This window comes from Schistocerca gregaria, chromosome X (genome assembly GCF_023897955.1).
Source record: "Schistocerca gregaria isolate iqSchGreg1 chromosome X, iqSchGreg1.2, whole genome shotgun sequence".
Lineage (NCBI taxonomy): Eukaryota > Metazoa > Arthropoda > Insecta > Orthoptera > Acrididae > Schistocerca > Schistocerca gregaria.
In genome coordinates this window covers 6,302,810-6,312,671 of record NC_064931.1, presented here as the reverse complement: position 1 = coordinate 6,312,671, position 9,862 = coordinate 6,302,810, and the positions used below count along the sequence as shown (strand labels likewise).

At 45.9% G+C, this 9,862-nt stretch overlaps 1 non-coding gene across 1 annotated transcript; it reads right to left on the bottom strand.

The window, feature by feature from the left end:
• Positions 1–7,367: 7,367 nt before the first annotated feature.
• Trnai-aau (transfer RNA isoleucine (anticodon AAU)) lies at positions 7,368–7,439 on the bottom strand. The gene has a single exon. It is a non-coding gene; the product is annotated as a tRNA-Ile (tRNA).
• Between the last annotated feature and the right edge of the window lie 2,423 nt (positions 7,440–9,862).

Here is a 9,862-nt window from a genome sequence, read left to right as displayed (position 1 = left end):
AAACATGTACCAAGCTGCCCCTCATAAGTAAGATGTACACGATAACCACATACAATCAGATGGGACGGTATATTAGACTTAATATGCATTTCAACTGATCTGACACCATTATAACATTGCAGCTTATGTTGTGCAGACCAACGTTCATTTCGAATTGACCGAACAGTACCATAACCAAGCAAAGCTTCCTTAAGATAGCTGTTGTCAACTTCAGGGGGTAAATTATAAACCCGAACTGTGGTATACGTAATTTCAGCATTTGAAACAGTAACACTGCTAACAGAACCATCCCTATGACGGAACGACACTTGCTCACCATGTTTAAGTAATATCTTATCCAGCAAAACCGGGTTCAACAATTTCACAAAAAAGCAGTATAATTCTGTATCAAAATACGCCGTATGTACCTGGTCCGATGTAATGCCAATCGTGTCCACAATCCATTCGTGAATTTCCAACGATGTCGGTTGGACATTCCTGGTAGCCTTGTTAAACTGAAAACTGAGAGTACACTTCCGCGGAAACAACCGGGAAGCCATAACACTTAATTAATGCGGCAAAAGCCGCAATACAACGCAAGACACAAAACAAACACTAAGGCAAAGAAACAACGAAAAACAGAAGACAAAGAAACGTCACACACAGAAGGTAAATATTCACAACCCGAGGGTAACGGTGGATCGAATACACAGCACGTCCGATCGCTGTTGCGTCTCAAACGGAACTTGTATCCATTAGGCCACACGGTCACTGACGACCAACATTTACATGTGTACGACTCATCTCGAAACGCTCACACCCCTGAGGATTTGTGTTTTCGTTCTACACAGCCGCTGCCCCTTGCTCTTTCCCACCCATTCGTTACATTCAACCTCTGACGAGACCGACCAAATATAGACTGAGAAACAAGACCACACTCTTTGTGCATTCGGAATCGAAGGCAGGGCGTCCCTCGCCGCATTTGCTACGATGGCCATTTGCTACTTCTGCAGAAGCGGCGGCGGCGGCGACGACGACGACGACGACAACGACGAATATCGCGAGAGGCTTTGAGATATGTGAGAAATACATCTATAAAATGTAATTCAGACTGCCTCGTCCCACCTTATGCTGTACCGCTTTGGCAAATGCTTTATCTGCGCCATTCGCCTTAATCACATCTGAGAGTAAATCTTAAAAAAACGCCTGTCGCTAATTGTTCGTCATCACAGGTACTGTTTGCGATACGGCCACGACGCGCAACTGATTTCCAAAATTCATCTTTCTCCTGTGAGGATGGAACTTACGACCCCTGGTTTTTTAGACTAGTGCTCTACCACTGAGCTAAACAGGCGCGGCGTAGCGGTACTCTTGGGTACTTCGTCCTTACGGTCGTCTGCATCATCAGACTTTAGCTGACAACAATTCATATTATCGGCTAATATTTGCAGCTATGGCGACAAATTACTGCTTGGCTACACATCTGACACGTAACCGATGTGCTCTCCAAACCACAACACTTGCATTTCAGAACATGTCTTTTACACATGTCTACAAAATCACCTTCACCTTCAAATACAGTTTCCTTGCGACTGACAGAGACGTAGGCAAAGTTTAAAGTTGCTACTTCCATTAAATCTCGTTAATCAGAAAAACGGTAATTTACACCTGCAGCGGAACAAAATTCCGTTTCGCCCAGCGTCTGGCTCGAACCCACGCCCCTGGGATTAAGTGTCTGACGCTCTACCGACTGGGATAGCCGGCTACCTCGGTGAATACTTGCCGGGTAGCACGTCACACAGTACTCGTTTGGGTTGGGTGGTCCCATACAGAATCTCTCCATGCTGCCTAATGTTTTCCTAACGTCACACTCGTCACGTACTTCACTTTTATGTCATAATCATTTCTGAGAGGCAAAGAAATTGCATGACAACAAGCAGAGCTAGTGGCGTCAAAATTAACACACATACTTTATGTGACTCAAAAGCCGAACGAGTTACTTTCCGACGTTGTTTTAGATGTGCAAGTGCCAGTCAAAACTCGCGGTGTCGGCACTCTGCCGACCATTTCGCTAGTTAACACCGGTCTTGCTGTGTGTGTTTCAAGCTCAAGAGCATCTCCAAGCAAAAAATGGTCAACAGCAACATTCAGACGGTTTCGTACTGCTCAATTGCTACATTAAAACGGTATGTTTCTTTTTCAGAACTGGAAAAACACAAGCGTGACAGCACTTGAACCTGTAATCTTCAGATACGAAGTCCGACGCCTTATCCATTAGGCCACACGGTCACTGACGACCAACATTTACATGTATACGACTCATCTCGAAACGCTCACACCCCTGAGGATTTGTGTTTTCGTTCTACACAGCCGCTGCCCCTTGCTCTTTCCCACCCATTCGTTACATTCAACCTCTGACGAGACCGACCAAATATAGACTGAGAAACAAGACCACACTCTTTGTGCATTCGGAATCGAAGGCAGGGCGTCCCTCGCCGCATTTGCTACGATGGCCATTTGCTACTTCTGCAGAAGCGGCGGCGGCGGCGGCGACGACAACGACGACGACGACAACAACGAATATCGAGAGAGGCTCTGAGATATGTGAGAAATACATCTATAAAATGTAATTCAGACTGCCTCGTCCCACCTTATGCTGTACCGCTTTGGCAAATGCTTTATCTGCGCCATTCGCCTTAATCACATCTGAGAGTAAATCTTAAAAAAACGCCTGTCGCTAATTGTTCGTCATCACAGGTACTGTTTGCTATACGGCCACGACGCGCAACTGATTTCCAAAATTCATCTTTCTCCTGTGAGGATGGAACTTACGACCCCTGGTTTATTAGACCAGCGCTCTACCACTGAGCTATAGAGGCGCGGCCTAGCGGTACTCTTGGGTACTTCGTCCTTACGGTCGTCTGCATCATCAGACTTTAGCTGACAACAATTCATATTATCGGCTAATATTTGCAGCTATGGCGACAAATTACTGCTTGCCTACACATCTGACACATAACCGATGTGCTCTCCAAACAACAACACTTGCATTTCAGAACATGTCTTTCACACATGTCTACAAAATCACCTTCACCTTCAAATACAGTTTCCTTGCGACTGACAGAGACGTAGGCAAAGTTTAAAGTTGCTATTTCCATTAAATCCCGTTAATCAGAAAAACGGTAATTTACACCTGCAGCGGAACAAAATTCCGTTTCGCCCAGCGTCTGGCTCGAGCCCACGACCCTGGGATTAAGTGTCTGACGCTCTACCGACTGAGATAGTCAGCTACCTCGGTGAATACTTGCCGGGTAGCACGTCACACAGTACTCGTTTGGGTTGGGTGGTCCCATACAGAATCTCTCCATGCTGCCTAATGTTTTCCTAACGTCACACTCGTCACGTACTTCACTTTTATGTCATAATCATTTCTGAGAGGCAAAGAAATTGCATGACAACAAGCAGAGCTAGTGGCGTCAAAATTAACACACATACTTTATGTGACTCAAAAGCCGAACGAGTTACTTTCCGACGTTGTTTTAGATGTGCAAGTGCCAGTCAAAACTCGCGGTGTCGGCACTCTGCCGACCATTTCGCTAGTTAACACCGGTCTTGCTGTGTGTGTTTCAAGCTCAAGAGCATCTCCAAGCAAAAAATGGTCAACAGCAACATTCAGACGGTTTCGTACTGCTCAATTGCTACATTAAAACGGTATGTTTCTTTTTCAGAACTGGAAAAACGCAAGCGTGACAGCATTTGAACCTGTAATCTTCAGATACGAAGTCCGACGCCTTATCCATTAGGAGACACGGTCACTGACGACCAACATTTACATGTATACGACTCATCTCGAAACGCTCACACCCCTGAGGATTTGTGTTTTCGTTCTACACAGCCGCTGCCCCTTGCTCTTTCCCACCCATTCGTTACATTCAACCTCTGACGAGACCGACCAAATATAGACTGAGAAACAAGACCACACACTTTGTGCATTCGGAATCGAAGGCAGGGCGTCCCTCGCCGCATTTGCTACGATGGCCATTTGCTACTTCTGCAGAAGCGGCGGCGGCGACGACGACGACGACGACGACGACGACGACGACGACGACGACGACGAAGATCGCGAGAGGCTCTGAGATATGTGAGAAATACATCTATAAAATGTAATTCAGACTGCCTCGTCCCACCTTATGCTGTACCGCTTTGGCAAATGCTTTATCTGCGCCATTCGCCTTAATCACATCTGAGAGTAAATCTTAAAAAAACGCCTGTCGCTAATTGTTCGTCATCACAGGTACTGTTTGCTATACGGCCACGACGCGCAACTGATTTCCAAAATTCATCTTTCTCCTGTGAGGATGGAACTTATAACCCCTGGTTTATTAGACCAGTGCTCTACCACTGAGCTAAAGAGGCGCGGGCTAGCGGTACTATTGGGTACTTCGTCTTTACGGTCGTCTGCATCATCAGACTTTAGCTGACAACACTTCATATTACCGGCTAATATTTGCAGCTATGGCGACAAATTACTGCTTGCCTACACATCTGACACATAACCGATGTGCTCTCCAAACAACAACACTTGCATTTCAGAACATGTCTTTCACACATGTCTACAAAATCACCTTCACCTTCAAATACAGTTTCCTTGCGACTGACAGAGACGTAGGCAAAGTTTAAAGTTGCTATTTCCATTAAATCTCGTTAATCAGAAAAACGATAATTTACACCTGCAGCGGAACAAAATTCCGTTCCGCCCAGCCTCTGGCTCGAACCCACGACCCTGGGATTAAGAGTCTGACGCTCTACCGACTGAGCTAGCAGGCTACCTCGGTGGATACCTGTCGGGTAGCACGTCACACAGTACTCGTTTGGGTTGGGTGGTCCCATACAGAATCTCTCCATGATGCCTAATGTTTTCCTAAAGTCACACTCGTCACGTACTTCACTTTTATGTCATAATCATTTCTGAGAGGTAAAGAAATTGCATGACAACATGCAGAGCTAGTGGCGTCAAAATTAACACACATACTTTATGTGACTCAAAAGCCGAACGAGTTACTTTCCGACGTTGTTTTAGATGTGCAAGTGATAGTCAAAACTCGCTGTGTCGGCACTCTGCCGACCATTTCGCTAGTTAACACCGGTCTTGTTGTGTGTGTTTCAAGCTCAAGAGAATCTCCAAGCAAAATATGGTCAACAGCAACATTCAAACGGTTTCGTACTGCTCAATTGCTACATTAAAACGTTATGTTTCTTTTTCAGAACTGGAAAAACATAAGCGTGACAGCATTCGAACCTGTAATCTTCAGATCCGAAGTCCGACGCCTTATCCATTAGGCCACACGGTCACTGACGACCAACATTTACATGTAAACGACTCATCTCGAAACGCTCACACCCCTGGGGATTTGTGTTTTCGTTCTACACAGCCGCTGCCCCTTGCTCTTTCCCACCCATTCGTTACATTCAACCTCTGACGTGACCGACCAAATATAGACTGAGAAACAAGACCACACTCTTTGTGCATTCGGAATCGAAGGCAGGGCGTCCCTCGCCGCATTTGCTACGATGGCCATTTGCTACTTCTGCAGAAGCGGCGGCGGCGACGACGACGACGACGACGACGACGACGACGACAAATATCGCGAGAGGCTCTGAGATATGTGAGAAATACATCTATAAAATGTAATTCAGACTGCCTCGTCCCACCTTATGCTGTACCGCTTTGGCAAATGCTTTATCTGCGCCATTCGCCTTAATCACATCTGAGAGTAAATCTTAAAAAAACGCCTGTCGCTAATTGTTCGTCATCACAGGTACTGTTTGCTATACGGCCACGACGCGCAACTGATTTCCAAAATTCATCTTTCTCCTGTGCGGATGGAACTTACGACCCCTGGTTTATTAGACCAGCGCTCTACCACTGAGCTAAAGAGGCGCGGCCTAGCGGTACTCTTGGGTACTTCGTCCTTACGGTCGTCTGCATCATCAGACTTTAGCTGACAACACTTCATATTACCGGCTAATATTTGCAGCTATGGCGACAAATTACTGCTTGGCTACACATCTGACACGTAACCGATGTGCTCTCCAAACCACAACACTTTTATTTCAGAACATGTCTTTCACACATGTCTACAAAATCACCTTCACCTTCAAATACAGTTTCCTTGCGACTGACAGAGACGTAGGCAAAGTTTAAAGTTGCTATTTCCATTAAATCTCGTTAATCAGAAAAACGGTAATTTACACCTGCAGCGGAACAAAATTCCGTTCCGCCCAGCGTCTGGCTCGAACCAACGACCCTGGGATTAAGAGTCTGACGCTCTACCGACTGAGATAGCCGGCTACCTCGCTGAATACTTGCCGGGTAGCACGTCACACAGTACTCGTTTGGGTTGGGTGGTCCCATACAGAATCTCTCCATGCTGCCTAATGTTTTCCTAACGTCACACTCGTCACGTACTTCACTTTTATGTCATAATCATTTCTGAGAGGCAAAGAAATTGCATGACAACAAGCAGAGCTAGTGGCGTCAAAATTAACACACATACTTTATGTGACTCAAAAGCCGAACGAGTTACTTTCCGACGTTGTTTTAGATGTGCAAGTGATAGTCAAAACTCGCTGTGTCGGCACTCTGCCGACCATTTCGCTAGTTAACACCGGTCTTGTTGTGTGTGTTTCAAGCTCAAGAGCATCTCCAAGCAAAAAATGGTCAACAGCAACATTCAGACGGTTTCGTACTGCTCAATTGCTACATTAAAACGTTATGTTTCTTTTTCAGAACTGGAAAAACATAAGCGTGACAGCATTCGAACCTGTAATCTTCAGATCCGAAGTCCGACGCCTTATCCATTAGGCCACACGGTCACTGACGACCAACATTTACATGTAAACGACTCATCTCGAAACGCTCACACCCCTGGGGATTTGTGTTTTCGTTCTACACAGCCGCTGCCCCTTGCTCTTTCCCACCCATTCGTTACATTCAACCTCTGACGTGACCGACCAAATATAGACTGAGAAACAAGACCACACTCTTTGTGCATTCGGAATCGAAGGCAGGGCGTCCCTCGCCGCATTTGCTACGATGGCCATTTGCTACTTCTGCAGAAGCGGCGGCGGCGACGACGACGACGACGACGACGACGACAAATATCGCGAGAGGCTCTGAGATATGTGAGAAATACATCTATAAAATGTAATTCAGACTGCCTCGTCCCACCTTATGCTGTACCGCTTTGGCAAATGCTTTATCTGCGCCATTCGCCTTAATCACATCTGAGAGTAAATCTTAAAAAAACGCCTGTCGCTAATTGTTCGTCATCACAGGTACTGTTTGCTATACGGCCACGACGCGCAACTGATTTCCAAAATTCATCTTTCTCCTGTGAGGATGGAACTTACGACCCCTGGTTTATTAGACCAGCGCTCTACCACTGAGCTAAAGAGGCGCGGCCTAGCGGTACTCTTGGGTACTTCGTCCTTACGGTCGTCTGCATCATCAGACTTTAGCTGACAACACTTCATATTACCGGCTAATATTTGCAGCTATGGCGACAAATTACTGCTTGGCTACACATCTGACACGTAACCGATGTGCTCTCCAAACCACAACACTTTTATTTCAGAACATGTCTTTCACACATGTCTACAAAATCACCTTCACCTTCAAATACAGTTTCCTTGCGACTGACAGAGACGTAGGCAAAGTTTAAAGTTGCTATTTCCATTAAATCTCGTTAATCAGAAAAACGGTAATTTACACCTGCAGCGGAACAAAATTCCGTTCCGCCCAGCGTCTGGCTCGAACCAACGACCCTGGGATTAAGAGTCTGACGCTCTACCGACTGAGATAGCCGGCTACCTCGGTGAATACTTGCCGGGTAGCACGTCACACAGTACTCGTTTGGGTTGGGTGGTCCCATACAGAATCTCTCCATGCTGCCTAATGTTTTCGTAACGTCACACTCGTCACGTACTTCACTTTTATGTCATAATCATTTCTGAGAGGCAAAGAAATTGCATGACAACAAGCAGAGCTAGTGGCGTCAAAATTAACACACATACTTTATGTGACTCAAAAGCCGAACGAGTTACTTTCCGACGTTGTTTTAGATGTGCAAGTGATAGTCAAAACTCGCTGTGTCGGCACTCTGCCGACCATTTCGCTAGTTAACACCGGTCTTGTTGTGTGTGTTTCAAGCTCAAGAGCATCTCCAAGCAAAAAATGGTCAACAGCAACATTCAGACGGTTTCGTACTGCTCAATTGCTACATTAAAACGTTATGTTTCTTTTTCAGAACTGGAAAAACATAAGCGTGACAGCATTCGAACCTGTAATCTTCAGATCCGAAGTCCGACGCCTTATCCATTAGGCCACACGGTCACTGACGACCAACATTTACATGTAAACGACTCATCTCGAAACGCTCACACCCCTGGGGATTTGTGTTTTCGTTCTACACAGCCGCTGCCCCTTGCTCTTTCCCACCCATTCGTTACATTCAACCTCTGACGTGACCGACCAAATATAGACTGAGAAACAAGACCACACACTTTGTGCATTCGGAATCGAAGGCAGGGCGCCCCTCGCCGCATTTGCTACGATTGCCATTTGCTACTTCTGCAGAAGCGGCGGCGGCGACGACGACGACGACGACAACGACGAATATTGAGAGAGGCTCTGAGATATGTGAGAAATACATCTATAAAATGTAATTCAGACTGCCTCGTCCCACCTTATGCTGTACCGCTTTGGCTAATGCTTTATCTGCGCCATTCGCCTTAATCACATCTGGGAGTAAATCTTAAAAAAACGCCTGTCGCTAATTGTTCGTCATCACAGGTACTGTTTGCTATACGGCCACGACGCGCAACTGATTTCCAAAATTCATCTTTCTCCTGTGAGGATGGAACTTACAACCCCTGGTTTATTAGACCAGTGCTCTACCACTGAGCTAAAGAGGCGCGGCCTAGCGGTACTCTTGGCCACTTCGTCCTTACGGTCGTCTGCATCATCAGACTTTAGCTGACAACACTTCATATTACCGGCTAATATTTGCAGCTATGGCGACAAATTACTGCTTGGCTACACATCTGACACGTAACCGATGTGCTCTCCAAACCACAACACTTGCATTTCAGAACATGTCTTTTACACATGTCTACAAAATCACCTTCACCTTCAAATACAGTTTCCTTGCGACTGACAGAGACGTAGGCAAAGTTTAAAGTTGCTACTTCCATTAAATCTCGTTAATCAGAAAAACGGTAATTTACACCTGCAGCGGAACAAAATTCCGTTTCGCCCAGCGTCTGGCTCGAACCCACGACCCTGGGATTAAGTGTCTGACGCTCTACCGACTGAGATAGCCGGCTACCTCGGTGAATACTTGCCGGGTAGCACGTCACACAGTACTCGTTTGGGTTGGGTGGTCCCATACAGAATCTCTCCATGCTGCCTAATGTTTTCCTAACGTCACACTCGTCACGTACTTCACTTTTATGTCATAATCATTTCTGAGAGGCAAAGAAATTGCATGACAACAAGCAGAGCTAGTGGCGTCAAAATTTACACACATACTTTATGTGACTCAAAAGCCGAACGAGTTACTTTCCGAAGTTGTTTTAGATGTGCAAGTGCCAGTCAAAACTCGCGGTGTCGGCACTCAGCCGACCATTTCGCTAGTTAACACCGGTCTTGCTGTGTGTGTTTCAAGCTCAAGAGCATCTCCAAGCAAAAAATGGTCAACAGCAACATTCAGACGGTTTCGTACTGCTCAATTGCTACATTAAAACGTTATGTTTCTTTTTCAGAACTGGAAAAACACAAGCGTGACAGAATTCGAACCTGTAATCTTCAGATCCGAAGTCC